Genomic DNA, 21,684 nt, shown 5'->3' with positions numbered 1-21,684 from the left:
TATATATTGTTTGCAGTTTTATATAGCGCGAACTGGACCCGAAGGTATTGGAGCACTTTACATGAGCACTAGTTACGGTTCACAAGATATATGAAGTTAGTGTAGCTGTTTGAAAAAGTCACAATTTAGACGTCGAGCGCTCAGGCAAACAGAGCTCGTTGTGAAAGCTGCACACTTTCCCGCATTGTACCAGAACTTTGTGCTGATGAGACAATAGTAGACACTGTGTGCATTTAATAGAGGGCAAACCATTCTGCAGTCCGGGGGGAGACGCTAACCTGTACATTGTATAACCAAGTAAATTCTTGGGTTACATTTCCATATCCTGCGTGACCAGTGCAAGATCACCTCTAAAACACTCCAGCTGCCAAACTGTTACCCTGATCTGCGTCATTGAGGCCAGAAAGCCGGGCACAACAGATGAGGTTTGGTAAAGTAACCCCCTGCGCCGAAATGGAGCCGGCGGCCAGTCAGTCATGTGCAGTCCTTCCCTTATTGCATTCGGCTCCTGGGTTCACCTTCAGATTCTCCCTCCTGAGTCCTCGCTATTAAAAAAACACACCGTTTCCTAAAGTCGAGGTAAGAGCTCTTGCCGATATGCTTCCGTGTCGTGAGTGTGCTATATTGGCATTTCTATACCATCGATGAGCTTGGAAGACGCGATGTCCCCAATTAACAGCTAATCAACTGAGCCATTTGACGACTTTGCAAATGGAAGTTTACGCTGTTCTTTTTTCAAGCTATTTATACAAGGGATCATGTTACTGCAGGCAGTGGGGGTGGTGAGAGGTTTGGCCGCCGCGTTCTCCCACTTTATGAATCACCCGAATCAATGTCTTATTCTATTTTAATAAGGAAAATCCCACCATATACACAATTAATGTCGCTTTACTCCACGATTATTTGGCTAATGGAGGCGGGATGTCTCCTCCGGGCAGGCGCAACTACTTAAATTATTAAGGGCTTTGCTGTAATATTGATCTGGGGAGGCTGCATGTGTGCGCAGAATGCCAGATTTGTATGTTACATGACGAGTGTTTCTGGCTGCATGCTACAGCACAAGGTACGGGGTGGGGGGCAGTGGTGTTTGCAGCAGTCTTGGAGCGCAGGGGCGGAAGAATGGAGGATCTCGCGATGCAGCTGCTACCGAGGACACACAAAAACCTGTTTGATCTCAGTGTGGTCTTCTTGTATGTTGCCATAAACTACGAAAGCGGACCCCGCGTGTGCGAGTGCCCTCTTTCCCTCGCTGGTAATTGGCATTTTGAAGGAATGTGCACCAGCAGCTTCACTGCCAGTGTTTTTTTTAAAACTTTTGGGAAACTTCCTTCCAAGGCACTGAACTTTGTTTTCAGCAGCTGAAAGGGTGGGGTGTTGGAATTGAGCAGTGCGTGTGTATGTGTGTACGTGTGTATGTCTGTGTGTGTGAGAGAGAGGGAGGGGGGCGGGATGAGTGGTGTAGAATGACAATGGACGTTGTTTGCTGATGCAGAACAGACAACCCATGATTATAACCGAAAAGACTGCGAGTGTTGTGGATTGCACGGTGTTCGCGAACACTAATGAGTTGGGTCTATCTGCAATATGCCTATTGCACAATCTTGTTCCTATTGTCTCACTGTTCATAGATAACTTCCCCTCTTTTTGTGGAAAGAGACACTTGCTGTACTCCCCCCACCCCCTTTGCTAAATATATTCACCCGCTCTTTATTTGATCCATGCGCACATGCCACATTGGGCCCCGTATTGTGCCCTGCGCTCTTACTCAGGAGTAGAAGGGCGGGTGTGATCTGAGGAATTTGAAATGCAAATAGCCTGTGGGAGCTGACACAGAACAAATCAGCCTTTTATCGAGGGGTAGTAATGTGTGCTCCCACTCGTTCCTGCATGTTTTCGGGTTGGTTTGAGTCGGGGTGGTTCAGAACCCATGATGTAAGTATGTTTTTTCGATGCGTTATGTGTAGATGCTGGCGTTAGAAGCACTTACATGAAAATTGATTAGAAGATTAAAATCTGTCGACATGACCATTTCATCTGCGGTCGGAAGTAGGTCAGCTCTTCTTCCAGGATCCTGGCTGCTTTATGCATACCAAACAATGAGCTTGTAATGCAATGAGCATATGTTTAGTTGTCATATATGTTAATGGTAACATGTGTTAGCCAAATTCGCGTTATGTTTGGATCGAGCGCCTTGCTTTGAGCAGAACAGCAGCCACGCCACAGCTGTTTGCACTCAATGAAATACGAGGGACACAGCCACCCTCCCGCCCCCCATCAGAAGTTTCCTGGATCTCAGGTGCTGTTTAGCATTCAATGAGGCAAAGATTACTGACGACGGATAGGAAATACAACTTTACATTTTCCTGGATTTGCATGGCCTCGCCCAGTGGGTGAGTAACAGGCCCACCCCCAATGGACAACTGCTCTTCCCCGAGTACATCCTGCTCCAGTCACACGAGGCACTACTCAACATGTTCCCAGCGCTGCTCCCGACGCTCGGACATTAAGACCCCCCTTTACTTCTTTTTGTGCCTGAACTATCTTCCAATATCTGCTTGTGTCCCCCTTACTTTTGTCTTGCGTCTTTTCTTAATTACACACAAACCTACCCTAAATTCAGTACCGCCCATTGCATTTGCAAAGAAGGAAACCCGAGGCCTTTGTGACTGAGTCAGATGCTACTATTCCGTATTCTGAAGGGATGTATCAACGCATAGACAATCTTAAAGTGAATTATATCATATCTCTATGATCAGATGTACGATGCATGTAGCGAGAACACAAGTAAAAGAGTGTTGACTAACCCCACAGGCAAAATGCTACTTACCCACAATTCCACGAATGCTACAAGTAATGACTGTTTCTGCAGCAAACAATGAGCACATTCAGGGCAGGAATGCCTGCCTCGAATCCTTTCCATGCCCTGTGCTTTGCTAATCCGCCGTTAAACCTCACCCGGGCTTTTGTACTAAATGTGTGTATTCACAATTCGAGTTCTGCCTGGAGTGGAAAGCGCTCCTCATGAGATATTTAGAAAATGATGCCTGTTGCATCAGTCTAAAGCCTGTGCTGTAATTCTTGGCGTGGGGGAAACTGCTAGGCAGTTCACCCCCCCAACATAGGAACACTATGGCCACAGTCCAGCTGGATGTTAAAAAACAAAAAAACAAAACACAGGTGGGAAATATTTTATTTTGACGGAGGTTTGTTGGTTCCTGTAACATTACACTCATTGATGAGAAATTTGCTCAGTATCCAGTATTGTTCAGGTACTCTGTTTTTGTCTCTCTGCAAAATTGTATCTACGGTTTCCATAGTGCCTGCCCAGGACGTTTAAGGAGTGAAGCAACAATCCTAATGCGGAATAAACATGGGTAGAAAAAGGTACAAGTCAACAGTCTAAACACAATTGGAATTAAAATGTGAGTCACTGCCCTATAGACGGGCATGGTCTAGTTGTAAGGTTATTAGATGACACCACAGCACTAAAGGCACAGTACTGCAGGCCTGGATTTTCATTCAACACAATGCGTCCTGGGACTTAAATTGCAATTACTTTTCATTTGAAATAACACACATGAAAACAATGATTTGTAAAAGTAAACACCCTAAGCTGCAGCATTTCGACCTTGGAGACAAAGTCATGGTTTAACCTTATCTTGACTTTCACAAACAGTCCTGGAGGTAGAACCCAGACAGCAACTGCGAGAGGTACTTCCTTGTTGGGAAATTATTAATAGCAAGAAGAAAGTTATCAAAGCCAGTAGAGAATACACTCAAAATACAATCAGTGATTTCTAAAACGAGCCCGGAGACTAGAATGCACGCACTCAGTTATGGACATAGTGCTCACATAAGTGCCTAATTTGATACAGTGGTTGGAGATGGTGGCCCCAGCATTCATTTTGGGCACTGGCACTTATTGACACTTATTCGTCCTCATCAGACTTTGACCCTGCACAATAGAAAGCAAATTACAAAAGGAGGAAGAATGAGTAAGGGAACAATTAAAAACCTGTGACCAAGGGAGAAATGAGAGATAAAAAACATACAGTAGTAAGAGGAATAGAGTGTGTGGTGGTGCATGAAAGAGGATGAGGTGGAATCAAGACTATGCTGCTTTGGTGTTGGGCACCCCCGACATTCGTTAGCACAAGCCGAGGGCTTCTAAGCAAAACTGGGGGTTCCAACACTCATTGTTTTTACAAATTAAGCACTGCCTTATATTTATTGTTTTTGATCACATGGCTTTTTGACTTTGGTAAAGGTGTTAAAAGAAAATGGAGAAATTTAAGACTTTGAGCTGTTGGTAGCCCTCTTTTTGTCAGATCTGGGCATTTCATTCATTAGGGTGGGTGTTTTGTGGTTCAGAACCCCCAATTCCTCAGAGAAGAGCATTTTGCGTCTCTCGCTTTTTGAGTGAAAGATAAGCAACCACTATCAGTCTTTGTAACTTAAATGCAAATATGTCAGGTAAAGATCAGCAGGCCCGTCAGTCTTTTCACTTCTTCTTTGCTATTGGCATAGAAGTGTTACACGAGCTCCAGCATTGCTCATTGCTTACCCATTAAATCCAGTGTTTAATTGCAAGGTCAGACCAGGGCCACAATATGCCATATTGACATGCATAACATATTATAGTATAATTTTCAAGTTTTCATATAGCACTTAATACTTGGGTTAGCCTTTACCATTAAACTCCATATTTTGGCAGATGAGGGGCAGAGGATTAGGGATGTTCAGAGTCAGTCTGTAACAGGATAGGTGAGCTCAGTTAAATGCATTCAGTAAGCTGGAAAGGACATTTTCATATGGATAAGAAGTGCGGCCTTTGTGCTTGTTCTCTAAGAGTGCAGGATATTCAGAAGCTAACCTCCATAATAGCTTTGACTAAGCAAATAAGTTACATTTCACTGATTGTGCCCAAAGAGGGTATTTGTGAGTTGCCCGTTGTTCCTGTTAGGAAGACAGGACTTCTATAAATGTCATATTTTCGGTTCTTTCTATAATGGGACACAGACACCAAATAAAACAGTGTAAATCAGCTCCTAGGGTATGAGAGCTGTAAGCATGTGTAAAGACTAGCATCTTTGTTCTAGAACTTCCTGAATCTGTTACTACTCTTAATCCGAGGCATATTTTCCTTGGTCATTATTCCCTGTAACAGAAGTTCAGTTCTGGGGTTACAGCATTGCACTGTGTACTGGGCTCTGAAATAGAGTTGCACTAATAAAAATGTTTTGCAACATTGTATTTGTAAAGCCCAGCACAAACCCTTTACATGACCTCTCAGTGCTCTTTGAATAGTGGTGGTTTGTCTCCTGAGGGCTGGGTCCTGAGGACCATGACTGGCTTCCAACAAGACTGATGTCACTGTGTCTTTTCCACCATGCTAAGAATTTGTTTCATTTTTTAATGTGTTTGCTTCCTACATTCCACTTTGAGTTCCGAGAATATCAAACAAAGCATTTCTTTCCCAGTGATTTGTTTTCCAGAGCCCATTGTCCTTAAGTACCTTTGTTGTCTTAGAAAAAGATTACAGAGTGAGGTTGGGCCTTGAAACCTCCCAGACAACTAGTGTCAGCGTGCTATGGGTCACAAATGTCTGGCTGTCGATGGAAGTGAGTTTAGGGTATAACATTTATTTGGGGATGGAAGTACATAAGAATTCCACCATGCCAGTGGTATTGTTCTAAGGCTGCACCAGAAGACCACCTCTGCAATTTCCATAGTCCTTATCTTGGCTTGTGCAGTAATAAGGAAAACAGAAATAGCAATATAAGCGCCTCAGTAAACCACAATTTGTCACCTCTTCAGGCACAAGCGGCCATTTTCCTCAGTTCTGAGCTCCTAAAAATTATCGGCCGACCCTGAGCTACTGCTAGCATACATTTGGCTTTTTGGAGTGCAGAGTGTGAATTAAATCCTACTTTTAGGACTGTTTGGACCAGTGAGAAGATTAATTTAAAGGCTGGTGGTTCTGCAACCCATCAATGGAGAAGTCACTGGTTTACAACCACCTGTGGAATTTCAAACCCTAATCCTAAAGAAATGAAGAGAACTAATTGAGGCAGTTGACATCGATTACTCTGATTTTCCTACAACATAAGGCTTGAGGGCATGTGGGTGTAAACTGTTTCAGTTGAGCATAAATACATCAGATTACTGTACATTTTAGAATTGTATCTATTCTTCAGTCAACATTGACACCAGTCCGTAATAGCATTCACAGTTGAAGTTGATTCCAATGTAATGCCAGAAACATAGAATTCCATGGTAGATAAAATACCCCTGTCAAGTGCTTTGCCTCCTCTAAGCACACAGACCCTACATAGTCTTCAGTTTTACATTCCTTGGTCTTTTGTAATTTTGCGAATGATTTCCTCTCCATTCTGTTAGATAGTTAATGTTACTGTATGCATTCACTATTATTTTTATGAAGCAAAAATAACACAGTGTTATTGTTACCACACTAACATCTAGACCTAGAAGTTGTTTGCAGAAGATTCTTATTTCTGTTGTATTTATTTCTGCTATCCTCTCCCTTAATCTTATTTTGCACATGCTTGTAGATCCCAGTCCTCACGTTTTAGGACTGGTGAATTTATCCCCTTGACTGTTTTAGAGATTGTGTACATATGTAGAGTTGCTGAAAAATACTTGGGTAAGGAGACCTTCGATTTCACCATCCGAAGTCAAACGTTCTAAGCTAAATGGGTACAATTCAATACTTAAGTTGTAGTTTGCCAGGAACAGTGAGAAGCACAACCAGTATCAGTACATTGTGCTGACATCAGAGATAACATCAAAAGTGATGTGATTGATGACACGATGGTATCATCGATGCATTACAACATTGCTCTTTATTACATATGAAAGGGTATTCTACACATATGCCAAAGGAATTCAGGTACACAGTGACACTTTCAGGAATGAACTGATACATTTTCCACTTCGGAATGTGACGGCAGTCTGGAGAATAACGTTAGTTTTTGAGATTATGATGTCACTTTTGTGGAATGTGGTGACAACTTTGGTGAAAATAATAGCACATTTTCGTCATGTGACCACACTTCTTACGCGTAGGATTGCTACATTTTAGTCCTCATGAAATGCATGCAAGGACTTTTTACAGGTTGTCAATCAAACAACAACCTCCTCTTGAGTAATCGTTTGGCGGATATTAGGTGGCTGTGATTGGCCCTGCAGCTTTTCTTTCACTTCTGTGTTATTCCTAGGAGAACTGTTGGCTGTCAGTAGAACTCTGGTGTTTCTTCTCCAAAAATCTCGGAAGACATCTGTGTTCATTGGAACTGCATAGTTTAATACATATGTGTTGACATATGTGTGGTCCTGAGCAGGCATTTTGAGTATTATATTGGGACTTCATCACTCATAACTTGCACATTTTCTTGGTTTTAGATTTTGAACATTCATTTTGGAATGCAACTTATTTGGATACTTTAGTGGGCATTCTTATAACACAGACTAGTAGATGATCTTATTATAGACCCATAAGGTAACTTCTACAAATATTTTTTTCGTGCATATTTAGGGGTTTGTGTTTTTTATTTTGATGATTTCAAATTGCTGGTTGTCACCCTCTGATATTGCCTGAGTGGGAATGTAGTATCAGATGGTAAGAAGTGGAAGGAAGGTTCAAGTGGTTACTGTACTGTAGAGCTAGGTTTTCTTAAAAACATGATGGGTTGTTGCTGCAGGAGGTTTTATGGATAATGAAGAGTGCCTTGAATTTGACCATGGCTTCCACTTGGAGCTAGTGGAGTGCCTTCTGAGTTGGTTTGACATAATATAGCCTTAGAACCCGCCGTAGCGGGCTCTACCGGCTATTAAAGGCCCGCTCCCGAGTTAAATGCCTGAGCCGAAGGCGAGGGCATTTAACAAGGGAAAGGGCCTTTAATAGCCGGTAGAGCCCGCTACGGCGGGTTCTAAGGCTATTAGAACATTCTGCCACTCAGGGCAGAATGTTCTCTTAAAAAAAACAAATTGCTCACGGAGCCCGAGGGGATTAGAATCCCCTCGGGCTCCGTGAGGCTTTGTTCACAGCTGCTGCTGTGAACAAAGCCCATTGGAATGTTGGCGCTGCGGGCTTTTAGCGGCCAGTAAAAGCCCGCAGCACTCCATTGTTTTCAATGGAGCTGCCAACTTCCAATGTTCTAATTAGAATTTCATCAATTCAGGCTCATCTTGGCGCCTAGATTAGGAGGATTTTGAGATTGTTATTTAACATACTTTGGGGACCTGTACAGATCACATTACAGTAGTCTAGGTGCCCCACATCTAGATACCTTGACAACTCATTCCAGTAGTTAGTTTGAAGGTAAAGGAGAATTTTCAGAGCATGTAGATTTACAAATTTACACCCTCAATATCAGTATTAGTGTGTGGGAGAAGGAGAGATCATGTCAAAGATGATTCCCATGTTTTTGGCTTCTAGGGTAGTGAATGGAGCAGGACCTAGGATAGAAAATTAAATAAAGGAAAGGGAAGTGGAGTGATGTCCTCTCAGAACTAGATGTTTTTTTACTGTTTGGATAGCAATAAGTTTTCTCTCATTTAATGTTGGAAGTAGTACATGAAGTTAGTGCTATTTGGCACACAATCCGAGGTCTTCTCTAGCCAGACAAAGATTTAAGTATTTTATGCTTACATCTGGAAGTGATAATGATACACTTTTTCCAGCGTTAGTAATATCTGCAGGTTGTTGCCTGTGGAAATACTCTGTGGTTACTGGGCACAAACTATTATTTACCTAAGACTCCAATTAGTTTTTACTGCGGGTGAAGGTCTTATTGAGTGAGATGGTCTCAAAAGTACAGCTGTTATACTTAAAAAAATAATTGTGTAAATAAAAATACAGCAATAACTCACTTTTAATAATGACTGACCCACGAAATGACATAATATAGAGGAGAGACCTAAGGTGGTATTTTTATGAGTTTTTTAGACCCCTACATTTCGACTTAACTTTTCATAGCTGTTTTAGTCAGAACCCACTATAGCATATCTGTTATTAAAATTATTTTAAAATATATATGTACTCACTTGAAAATTTTGTTTGAATGGATGTTGTTGTTACAGTACAAAACACCTATAGTGTGGTAATGGTCACACAATGCTTGCTTTAATGCACAATTTGGGATTTGACTGAATCTGTAAAATTTCTACTGTGGATGTGTACTGTGTAGGAAAGTTTGTACTACATGGTGTAAAAATCTACCACATTTTTGGGATCCATGTGTGAAAGGGGTTGACCTTTTGGACAGACCTTTGGGTGTAATAGAGTGATCTGTGGCAGACTGGCTCCAAATGCACTTACTGACATTGGTGATTGTATTTTTTATGTAGAGTATTTGGCTGTGACGGATCCACCTACATATGCACACATCCCCAGGCCCCAAAGTTAAATAAAACACATGATTTTATATATATATATATATATATATATATATATATATATATATATATATATATATATATATATATATATATATATATAGACATATACGTATTCCTTTGTACACTTATGTATAATAACTATGTTTTTTAAAATATATAGATATATTTTAGGTCTGCTTAGCAAAGATATTATTTACATATATATATAGTTTTATATATGTGTGTGTGTATATATATGTATATATATATACACACACACACACACACACACACACACATATAAATGTTAAGCATAAAATTATATAATTCTATTCTTAACATGTTTATAGATCATTGATCATTTTTATTTAAGTTGTTTGATTAGATGTTTATATGTTTCTGCTTTATTTGTCTGTCACACTAGGTAAATGTTATCACAACTGTTTATCTACAAGCACTTCACTATTGAAATATTGAGGAAAAGATAACAAAAAAATTAAAAAAACATTGAGTTATAACAAGACACAAACACACTACCTTCAAGTACTGCTGCACTTAAAAGTCTGAGTTCATACAATACAACTGTAAATCTCAATATATTATCTTCCTTATACACACACATATAAATATATATACCCTTTCTGTGTCATCATGTGTCTATATATTTATTACCATACTCCTACTGTAGAAGAAAAAAAACATTTCAAACTCTCCAATGCACTGTTCTGCCTCACCCTATACCTCTTTCAATATATCCTCTATCTCGACTCTCTGACTCATCCCAAACTCATTCTACTATTATGATCACCAAAATAATCCTTTCTCTTCCCTCCTCTATCCCTCCTGGCTCACACCAAACCTCATTTTACTACTATGATATCGTTAATCCCTTTTTACAGACTCTCCCCTCCTCCATCTCTCCTTTTACTCCTCTCAAACCTAATTTTACTACTATGATCTCCCAATTAACACTTTTTAGATTCTCCACTCTTCTATCCCTCCATTATTCTATTCAATCTAGCTAACAGACTCACATGTCTACCGTTCAAATGATCTCATATTTCCCTAAACTAATTCACCACTAATCCTTTTGAGTTCTGGAGTAATGTGCTACTTGCTGAAAAGTGCTTTGGGACATCGTCAGGAGTAGTTAGCACCCTATAAATACAATTACAATTACATGTGATTTGTGTTTTTATGTGTGCCTTTGAGTAATGATCAGGATGTGCTTTGGTCAGATGTGGACTCTCTCTTGCCTGGACTAGGCTGTGCCATTAAAAAAAGTAAAAAAAAAAAGAATTTGCCACTGCTTTAATGACAAAGAACAATTGCCGTGAACTTTGGGACGACTGACTGATACAGTTTTATAGACCAAATAGGACTATAACTTTAAAGAATATTTGGAGCAGAACCAACCATCTATAGCTAGATTGCTTTATATGAAGATCAGTCTGGATACTTTACCAACTGACTCTTTCACACGTAAGTGCTCATCTTTGGGGGCAGGATATTATTTGTGCCCAGAATGTACTCAATACAAGGAAACTGAGGGGCATTTTTCTTCTTTTGCATAACCTATGTTAGTATGAGATAAATGTGGATGAAACTGATATGCCAGTTGCTTAGCATATGGCACTATCTGATTGTACTGTGAGTATGCAAGGCAAAGACTACTCAAATGATTGTGTTTGCAGTCTTGACATTTTTGTATTCTACTGGGCACGCAAGGAACAAGATGATGAAATGAAGATGAGGAATAATGTAAGGGTAGTATAATACAATAACGTACTGTATATAAGAAAGAATGTGGCCAATGAACTTATATATATTTTTACATGTTTTTAACTGTCGTTTTAAATGTTAACTTGGATATTAATAATTGTTTTTTTAAATGTTTGTGTCAATGGATCATTGTATCCGATCTGGAAATAAATAACGATAGAGGTATTGAATGTATTAATGACATAGCCCTTCCTGTCCACTCACAAACCTGTGCAAGTAGATCAACCAATGTATGAACAACCACAGATTTCCCAGATATATGCACACACAATCCAAATCCATATCCCAAAGATTCGCATATCCCAAAGCTATACAGATCCATGCAACCACACTTATACTCGAGTATAAAGACACCATTGTAGACACCCTACTTTATTGATCAATTAGTTTTAAGTTCTATATATCCTTAAAATCCCTTAAATTATATAGCATATAGAAATGCTACATCACCACAAGCAGACAATATATATTACTCAAGTCGATAATAATATTACTATTTCTTGAATCCACATAGTAAGGAACTCAGGAAAATAGAGATCAGTGTCAGCCTTATACTGTTCATCTCTCAGGGATAAGGGAGAACATTTTAAACATTTACAAATATGCCAGCCACCAAGAACTGTCTGCTTATTGACCTCCTGGTCATCCAATCAGTAAGGAAAAGGTTGAATGCCATCTATCATATCAACAGGGTATGTAGTAAAAATGAAAAAAATATGATGCACTTCTCAGTTTGTTTTTCCAAACCCAGCTATTGAAATTGTAAAGAGTATCTTTGTTATCTGAATTTCAGGAGACTCTCAGTTATCTGTATATCGGTCCAAAATCTACGTTTGTTTGGTATCCCTACTTCTGTAAGCTCTTAGCACTGATTCAAACCCCCATGGTCCACTTAAATATTCTTGTGTTTGTAGCGGTAGGTGAGAAATGTCAAATTTTCACTAATGATGTGTAAGACTAAAGAAAGGAAGTCTCCTAACTAGCCAATCAGCTGTGACAAGGGCTTCCATCGTCCTGAAGTCAGTATGTTGTTTAGAATTAAAAATGTGTCATTGTCTCCTATTTAGTAACTTTCTAGGCATTTAATTCTCTCAAAAAACAAGGACGGCATGTTCCTGAGTATTCAGTGACTTAACTTACAAAGTCACTTATATATGTTGATTGTGCTCCATCACCAGTCAAGGAAATAAACTCAAAACCCGTATTCTGCAAAAAAGGGAGCAGTTTACATCCAAAAATCATATATTCTGATCTTCCTGTGAAGAAAAGTATGGATTGAAGGAGAAGAACATATTTCTATAAACAAATCATTTTTACTATGCAATTTGTTTTTTTCTAAACTGTAGAATACATGTACTATTGTATTAAAAGGATAATTTGTTCTATGTCAAACATTTGGGTTGAAAGTAGTCTAAAGCATTATACATATCTTTATCCCTCATTAGTTTACATACCTCAATGATACATCACATCCCAGCCCAACATGTAGTGGTTCAGTCTGATTCTACTTTCATTCATATAATCTCAATTGTTTAATTGACCAAAATGGGGTTGGAGCTGAGCTCAGGGTTCTGGTATCAACCTACCCTTTAAAATTGATCAGTATCCAGTAAAACCTGTGAAGGTGTGTACCCGGAGAACAAAGGGAATACACATTCATGTTTCACTGTCACATTGAACTGCTGATTAGTTTGTAAAGGGTGAAAAAGCATAAATGTCAGTTTTAGACACACCATGTCCCCCTACACCAAGGACAGTTGGGCCTAAGTGCTGGGAAAGTATAGATATTGAGTAAACATCTAATCGCAGTACAGATGGACAAGGCAGTTAATTGGGTAAGCCCATGTGTGCAGTGGACAAAATATGAATATTGAAATAAGACTGAAGTGCACTTAGTGTGGACGGAACCTTGTTCAGTGACTTGTCACTGTTCTGCCTCAGTTGCGGAATTCCTGATACTTTTGTCACTCAGTCATCACAACTTTATTTTGGCAGCGTGCCATAAAAAGCATGTAACACAAACAAAACATAAAATTCCATATAAATAGCAGAAGTAATCAATAAAATGCATCAAGATGACATTCAATAAAATTCCTATGAATCAGGGGAAAAATAAAATTTCTTTCACAACAAAACCTCAGTTTAAGTTAACAAACTCATAACGGTCTCTAATTCAGATTACCCTCTTAATAAAGTTCAACACACTGCACGGTCCAAATCTATTGTGGTTAATTTTTGTAACAATTCCATTGCCGGTCGATGATGCTCCCCCTGTTGTAACAATGGAGTCAGAAAGGTATTTCTTGGGCCTGCGTAGAGTGGACAAAATAAAGTAAAGTGACAAGTGCTTTGTTTAGTGGCATTATCACTATGACATGGGGTGTTTCCTGCTGCTTTGGAAAGCCACTTCAAAATGAATTAGATTAAGTCCAAAATATTTTAAAAGAAGCTGACGATTTGCATTATAAATCCATTCCAGGTAGGGTTCAAAACATTTAACTGTGGCAGTCTGAAAGTAAAAATCAACTGTTTTCATGTCCAAAACACCGCTTAGTCTCTCATCCACACAACAGTTTATATATCTATATTTCACAATCGACTTGGCAGTTGGATGATGATGCGTAGTGGAATTGAATGTTTCTGTTATGCCTAATTTGTGAAAACCCGATTTTACGTACATCAACCAAGGTATCTTGTTCGCATTTTCTAAGGCTAGACAGTCTGGCATGCAAGCTCTAACAAATGCTGCCTCTGAGTTTTGCCAGCACTCAACCCACAAAAGGAGTGGTGAGATTTTTATTTGATCATCTATGTATGGGAGGCAAAGCTCCTCATGACATATAACATTTGCTGTATTTTTTAGAATGGCAAGCAACCTGCGAGTAAATGCATTCTTGATATGCTGGAGTTTATAAGATTTTGATGTCCCCAGACCACTGCCCCATAAGTGGCAGCTGCAATACATTTGGCTTTGTGCTGAGCGATCACCTCTGCCTAAGGTTTGCGGCCTAATGACTTAGCAAATAGAAAAATGCCCTCCACATTCCTTCCCAGTTTTTGAGGATTCATCAGAATGTGCGATTTCCACTTTAAAGATGAACTAAAAATAAAGCCTAAATAGGTAAAATCATTAGTTTGTTTTAGAAAATAGTGCCCCCCATTCTTAAATGCATAGTTTTTGTGCATAGTGCCCCCCAAGTAATAGTATACAATTTTAGATAATTTACTTTCAGGTCCAAGCCTTCCCTATATTCAGTAAAAAGATCTAAAAACTTTTGCAGTGTGTTTAGAGTGCGAGTGATCAGAACTGCATCATCTGTGTATAAAAGTATTGCCACAGAATAATCCCTTAACTTTAGTACGTCCATGCCTGCCCATGATAAATGTTCTGTGATACCATTAATATATATTAGGAACAAAAAAGGTGGTAAAATGCACCACTGTCTGACGCCTCTCGAGGATTTGGAGACAATAATTCCCACTGTGGGTCAAATCTGACCGAAACTTTACGGTCATGATATAAGTGTTTCAATAAATTGAGCATATTCGGTCCCACCCCCAATTTCTTCATGGTCTCCCATAGTTTGCCCCTGTTGACCAGATCAAGGGCGCTTGACTGGTCAATGAATGCCATGTGAATGGCGCCCAACTTTTGTCACCACATATTTACTGGTAATCAAACTTAAATGTAATGTTTGCTTCACAGTCCCTATGCCTGGCCTGAACCCGTACTGGATAGGCGTTAAAGCCTTAGTCTCTTCAGCCCATGTCTCGAGTCGGGCTAGAATCACTGTCGCAGGATTTTCACTGTTGTTTCTATTAAGGAGATTGGCCTATAGCAGGCTGGGTTCGATTTATCTCCCTTTTTGAAGATAGGGGCAAGGATGTACATTCTCCATGAGTCAGAGACTTCCCCCACCACAGCACTTCTTAAAACATTTGTCAGTACTGGGCCCCATAAATCTGTATTAGATTTAAAAATGTCGACTGGGACCCTATCCGGACTTGAGGCTTGTCCAGGAGTAGATTTATCTAGCGCAAAAAGTACCTCACTCATTTCTATAGGGAATTCAATGGGTAATGGAGCTAGATTTGGCTGGGGGAAATAATTAGAGTTCCTATTTGGAGGTAGGTCACTTTCTATAGGTTGAAAATGTTATTCTTTTAAATAGTGAGGAATGTTTAAAACATTGGGAATTGAGTTGAGAGCAACTTAGGAAATATTATGTCTGAGCTGGAAATGTGAGCAGTACCTTTGAGTTAGATTTGGAAACCGGAGTCCTACCCATGTGCTCTTCCGCTGACCCAGGACACTGGCAATATGCCTTTCTCCTTAAATGAAGCTAAGTTGCATACAATGTGAAATGGCTGAGCAATTGACTTCACTATAAAGAGATTGTATGCACTTCAGGATATCTCCACATGGTTTCAGGTTGTCATCTGGCAAATGGGTGTCTTTATTGGGAAACAGGAGAAGACATGCCTGTATCGTGGTGTTTCATAAATGTAAGAAATATAAAATATACAGAAATAAATGGTAATTTTTAGGATTTCCTCACAGACAATAAAAAATACCCTCCCCCCCTTTCAAATGTCCTTGTCAAACAGAATTCCTCACCAAGATTAAGAACTTCCTCCCTGAAAAAGAAGATTTTGATTTGCAAAAAATGGCCATATGTATATAATATTTCTTTTTCGTATTCCTAATAATGGAAAACAGTGTTCTAAGTGTGGATGTAGAACGTGATGGCTGGATATCTTTATAGGTATGGTGCTTATAGAGTGCTAACTCAAGAGCCAAGTAAGATGGAATTTAATATAATGGATTGGCCTTTGCATGTCAGGTTTTACTCTTGGTCTTATGTCTAGTTCAAGGTAATGCAAAGTATTTCTGTGTTCGTGAATAGCTGAATCAAAGCTAATCTCATACAAGTAATAAGAAAAATAGATGCACAATGGCGAAGAAGAGGTTTCTTATGAAATTTGTGTTCATATCATTTGTATGAGAGTATCTCAAATACACATGATAAAGCATTTTTCAGTTTTGCTTTAAACAAGGGCAAACAATATTTTCATTGAAATAAATAACTACGGAAATCCCCCAGGCCAACTATCTTCATAACTTAATGCTCAACAGTCTGTTATATCAAGTGTACATGTATGGCTCTGAACATTTTGTTTTATCCTTTCTTTTTCAATTCACTATAAAATATCAATATATCATAGGCCAAATACAAACCATGATTATAACAAAACATTGATCCTCTTATGACAAAATCTCAAAACTAGAATTAAAAACACTCCCCCTTTATGTTTATACCGTTGTCTCAAAACAGCCACACCGTCCTCCAGTCTCCTTGCACACATGCTATTTGTATCCTCACACTCCCAACATACAGTCCAATAAGTACTTATTCCATATGAGCTATATACACTTCAATAAGTGCTTATTTTATATGAGCTACAATCTAACAACTGACAGTCAATTTTTTTTAAAGCATAAAGTTCTTTGACAATTCCTTTTGTTGAAGAATGAAAGTTTATGACCTCCTTTGGGCTTTAATGCACTCTTATTAATTAATCCAGTTAAGATTAAAATTCTCTTATTATACAACTGTATTTTCAAAACACTTGATTCCAGTTCTTTAGACTGCAGTTGATGCCCTTTCATTTTCTTGGCTAAGATTCAGTTTCATTTCAGGTTCAACACGTGTTTCAGCACAGTGTCTTCTTCAGGAATGCCACAACCATAAGTCCCCAAATCAATGTATTGGCCTGACATGTAATGATATAATTAGTAATATTACTGAGCCAAACATGTAAAATGAATTAACTTAATTTAGTCAGAGCAGAAAGGCATGTTTGTTAAATCATCACCACGACGTACTGTTGCCTTACCACCATGCAGTGTCACTTGACCATCACCATGTCAACTGTATTTATTTTAATGTCAGTTAAAAATTCTGTTCTTTGGAACTACATATCCGGGCCTGCACCTCTTGTGCATTTATACAAAGTGATGGTTGATCTTTTGCCTAGGTAATGTTGATGCCTACAGTGAGACTGCTACGTCTCACCTTACCCTCGGTCTACATCAAAGCCAACATCTGTCTTTAATTCAAAGGCCCCAGGGAAATACATGGCACCAGTCTTTTGAATCTAAACCCCTAGACACACTCCTCATCAGAGGTAAGTACGGGCTAGTTTGCTGATGGATTCACTGCTAAAGCAAGGGATAGTAAGATTGCTCAATTAACTTTTCTTAGGGTCCTAATAGGCCTATACCAAGTGTATCTCAAGACAAACTGTACTCAGTTGAGGTGAGAATAATATCTGGTGTTTCCCAAAACTTTTTTCAGTGGCTACCCATAAACCAATTTGTACCACATTGTACTGTACACTGTTCCCAGTTGCCACTACAAATAAAAAAAGAGTGTTGCTGAAGTCCTAAAGGTTCCTGTAAACCACACATCTATTCTATCTTTTCCCAGATTTTACTAAGTATCTGCCGTTCTGACTGGAACAGTAAGGTAGATTACTCTGTTCCTGGGAACATGTAATGATAATGTCAAAGCAAAACGCTAGCGAAGAAACAGATCCTGAATATTCATCAAATTAGCTGAGTATCACATTACAGGAGTCTCATATTCACAATGCAGTATTGATAATCAAGTAACACAAAAAAGCAGATGAACCACTTCTCAAAGACTTTACCAAACCGGCTATAGTGAGCTCAGAGATCCTGTGTACATTGTGTAACATAAAGTTGACAATCCATTATCAATAATCTCTTAGCACAGAAATCCCTAAAATCAAAATAAAACCACTAGTCGCCGAATGAGCCTATCGTCATGTAAACTACGTCCTTTTGCAGTTTCCAAATCGTGTAACTGGTCTCTCCACCAGAGGGAATAAACTGTCAACTTCAGTGTGGTACTTATACAGAGGAGCGCTTACGTCATAATTGGGCAGTACTGTATTTCTCACACATTCTCTGCCCACCATCTTGAAGTGGTACTTTGCTCTTTGTCAACTGCCTACCAATAGTTTCTCCACATTGAATCTTAATATGATAAAGGTACTAGGAAGGTATGTTTTCTGGAAACTCATTGATTTTGGTCAAAGTACAACAAATATAATTAGGAAATAGCCCGGATTCATGGTTATCACTAACAGTAGAATCAGTTCAAGCTGACTAGGTCTACTTATGTCATAACCGGGTGTTCCTGTATTTCCACGTTTACTATGCCTGCCATCCAAAAGTGTCTCTGTGCTCTTTATCAACTATCTACCGATGCTATCTCCACATTAGATTCTAATATGATAGTACTAGTAGGAGAATATGTTCTATTCAATCTTTTTGATTTTACTCAAAGTAAAATAACATAACTGAGAAACAGCCTGGACACATGGCTATCCTTATAGCATGAATCTTATCCCTGATGTGGGTATGAGATAACCAGGTCTTTTTCCTGAAAAAAGATTGATATTCAAGCGTCATTATGCAATGGTCCAATAGTCGTTACTATATGTATCACCAGTATCTCCAGAAAGTTCTGATATTGAAGAGTAATCGCAAAATCATGTAATTGCCCTTGTTTTTCTAATAATATCAAAATCATATAATTGTCCTTGTTTATTACAAACATCATGCACCACCTCTTCTTGCTTATGGGAAACAAGGGTTTATTACTGCAGTTGCTACAGGTAGTCGCTCCAAAAAGCGGAAACATAAGGCCACCAAGGGGAAAAATGCTGCATGGGAAACTCACCTCTTTTGCTTGATGGATAAACAGAGTTGTAATCCTTTGGTGAGTCTAAGTCAACGACCCAAAAGGGAGAGCAGTATCCCATCAAAGGAGGAGAGACTACATGTCAGAATTTGTACTTAATAATATTTTCCCAAGGGATTTCGCTATTCAAACCTTTTATGTGTGTTTCTAGTGTAAGGATCCAAAAAATGTCTCGTAGTTTCCTAATCTCAGTGTTGTCAATACCTTCTTTCATGGTTAGTTTCTGAATAATCAACCATTTAAGTCATTGTTTCTATGCTGCTTTTCCATGTAATGTTTGGCTAAAGGGGCATTCAGTCTCTGGGTTTTCATTGCTGACCTATGCTCAGTGAGTCTAATAAAGAATGGACGGCCCGTTTTGCCTACATATCCAATTCCACATGGACAAACTAATAAATACATTATATTTTCATCTTGCAATTGGTAAAACGAAAAGTCAAATTTTAACTCCATTGTATGTGTAGATTGTGGTATTGCAGGCTGTACATAGCCCGCACTTGTGAGTACCTTTGACTGGCTGTGACCCGTCAATGGTTTTCTGAATAAATCTTGCACCCTGGGATAGGCAAGATCTCATATACCTTTCAAATTTTTGTTTCCTCAATGGGCAAACATTGTTTTTTCTAATGTCACAGTATTGTCCAGGTTGCTATTCAAGATTTTTCAATTTGTGACTTATCTTACCTTCTCATTGAGGACTGGATGTGTGGTAAAACATACCAAGCTGCTATTTTTCCGTTAGCATTTGCTGTATAAAAGATGTTGTCTTTTTTAAAACCTGGCCCGCGTGTATGCTTCTCTCACTAATCTATGTGGGCATCCTCTTGTCATAAACCTTTCCCTCACTGTAACTGATTCTTCATCATAATCACTCTGGTTAGTGCAGTTCCACCTTAACCTGAGAAATTGGCCAAAAGGGATTCGTTGTTTTTAGTTCAGTGAAAGCTACTAAAATGAAGAAGGGTATTGCCTGCTGTTGGTTTAACATAAAGGTCTACTTCTAATTTGCCTTAAGTATGGCAAATCCATATATTGAGAAACAAAACTTTATTTTTATTGATGTTTGCTGTGAATTTAAATTCGGATCCCCCAAATTCAGCCATTCAGTGAATGAGGAAATATTTTCTTTTTCTCCTGTTCAGGTAACGAAAATATAATCTATATAGCATGACCAGTTCTCACCTGATTAGAAAAATGGGGCAAGTTCTTTATGAATGTGTTTGTCCTAAAAAAAAATCTTATGAAAATGTTAGCTGTGGTTGGTGCACAAGAAGCGCCCATGCTGACTCCCTTGTTCTATTGGTAAATAGCTCCTCCAATTTTAAACATATTCTTTTGGAGTATTACTTTGAGGCATTTGATAATGAAGCCAGTGGGAGCATCTCTCAGATGTTGTTGCATAAAAAGATCTATTGTCTTTATGCAACTTCTTGAGGTATATTGTTGTAAAGCACTTCTGTGTCGAGTTACCAACCAATCTGATTGTTCATTGAAGGCCATGTCGTCAATTGTTGTGATCATGTGTCTAGTGTCTTTGACATATGATTTAATTAGAGAGAGACCACTGGACGTAAGAAGGAGTGCATGTATTTGGAAAGGGGTCCAGTGATTGGCCCTATTGTAGTTAGATAGGTCTGTGTGGAGGGTCTCCTAGGTCCTCGCGATTTTTAGGCACTCCATAAATACTTTCCAAATGTGGATTAGTCATGTTCAGAAATTCATGTTCTTTGTTGCATATAGTGCCTCTATTTAAGGCACCAGTAATGAGCTGTAGAATTGTTTTAGCAACTCTCTTAGTTGGATCTGTTTTCCCTTAATATAATGACCTGTGTTGCTTAACATATATCTCATTTTCTTGTGGTATTGTTCCGTGTCTAGTAACACTATTCCTCCACCATTGTCACTACTTGTAACCATTATGGATTTATTTTCCTTCAAAGCTTTCAAAGTCTGGTATTCCTCCTTTGCTAAATTAGGTCTTGGCCCGGACTGTGTCTCGTGCCTGCTTTAAGTTTCAGTAGGAATAGTTGTTTTGAAGTCAGGGTAAATATTGAAGCAGCAGAGAGGCCAGAAGCATTAAATTGGCTTGACTCAGGAAGATCAACATCTGCAACAAATACTTTCAAGTGTCTCTTTCTGAAGAAAGGTATTATATATCCTGAAATAATTTGAATTTATTTTCATGTGTGTGAGGCACATATGAAAGCCCTTTACTCATTAAAGCATTGGTAGCTTTATCCAACGAGCATTCAATAAATTGAATATCGGAATCTCTCTTATGGTCTCCAATATTGACCATGTCTGGCCTCCAGGTACTGGTGTCCATTGGGCTTTAGATAGTGATTCTCCAGGTACCTTGGCTGAAATTTCTGTCTTCTTGGGCCCCTTCTTCCTCTTGTGGCCCTAAAAAATGAGATCCATGCTCTGAACCTTCTCAAACATAATCCACCTTCCCGCTTGATCAAAATGGTGGGAACTTCCTTCCATGTTTGAATCAAAAGTATCAGCAAAAGTATTTATTTTTCTTTATTTATTCAATACTTGGCCTGAAGGGTCACTATCTTGATATTGTCCCTGATTCTAGTAATTATCTGCTAAATAATGGTATAGCTTCTTTTTGGAAAAATATCAAATAAAATTTTTCAGTTTCTCAGTTTTTTTCTTTAGCAGCTACTCATTATACAATGCAAGCTTGCTTTCTATTTTGTCC

The 21,684-nt window shown here is 38.8% G+C and overlaps 1 protein-coding gene across 1 annotated transcript in view; it reads left to right on the top strand.

Annotated features, from left to right (window-relative positions):
• Positions 1–495: 495 nt before the first annotated feature.
• Positions 496–21,684, top strand: part of ZNF516 (zinc finger protein 516) — a 353,996-nt gene continuing 332,807 nt past the window's right edge. Inside the window, exon 1 of the mRNA XM_069219430.1 lies at positions 496–579. The gene's annotated coding sequence lies outside the window, so the exon portion shown is untranslated. The remainder of the gene's footprint in view (positions 580–21,684) is intronic.

The sequence above is a fragment of the Pleurodeles waltl genome, chromosome 2_2 (assembly GCF_031143425.1).
Source record: "Pleurodeles waltl isolate 20211129_DDA chromosome 2_2, aPleWal1.hap1.20221129, whole genome shotgun sequence".
In the NCBI taxonomy this organism is placed as follows: domain Eukaryota; kingdom Metazoa; phylum Chordata; class Amphibia; order Caudata; family Salamandridae; genus Pleurodeles; species Pleurodeles waltl.
Note: the sequence above shows the minus strand (reverse complement) of the source record. Positions and strands in the feature narration are given on the sequence as shown.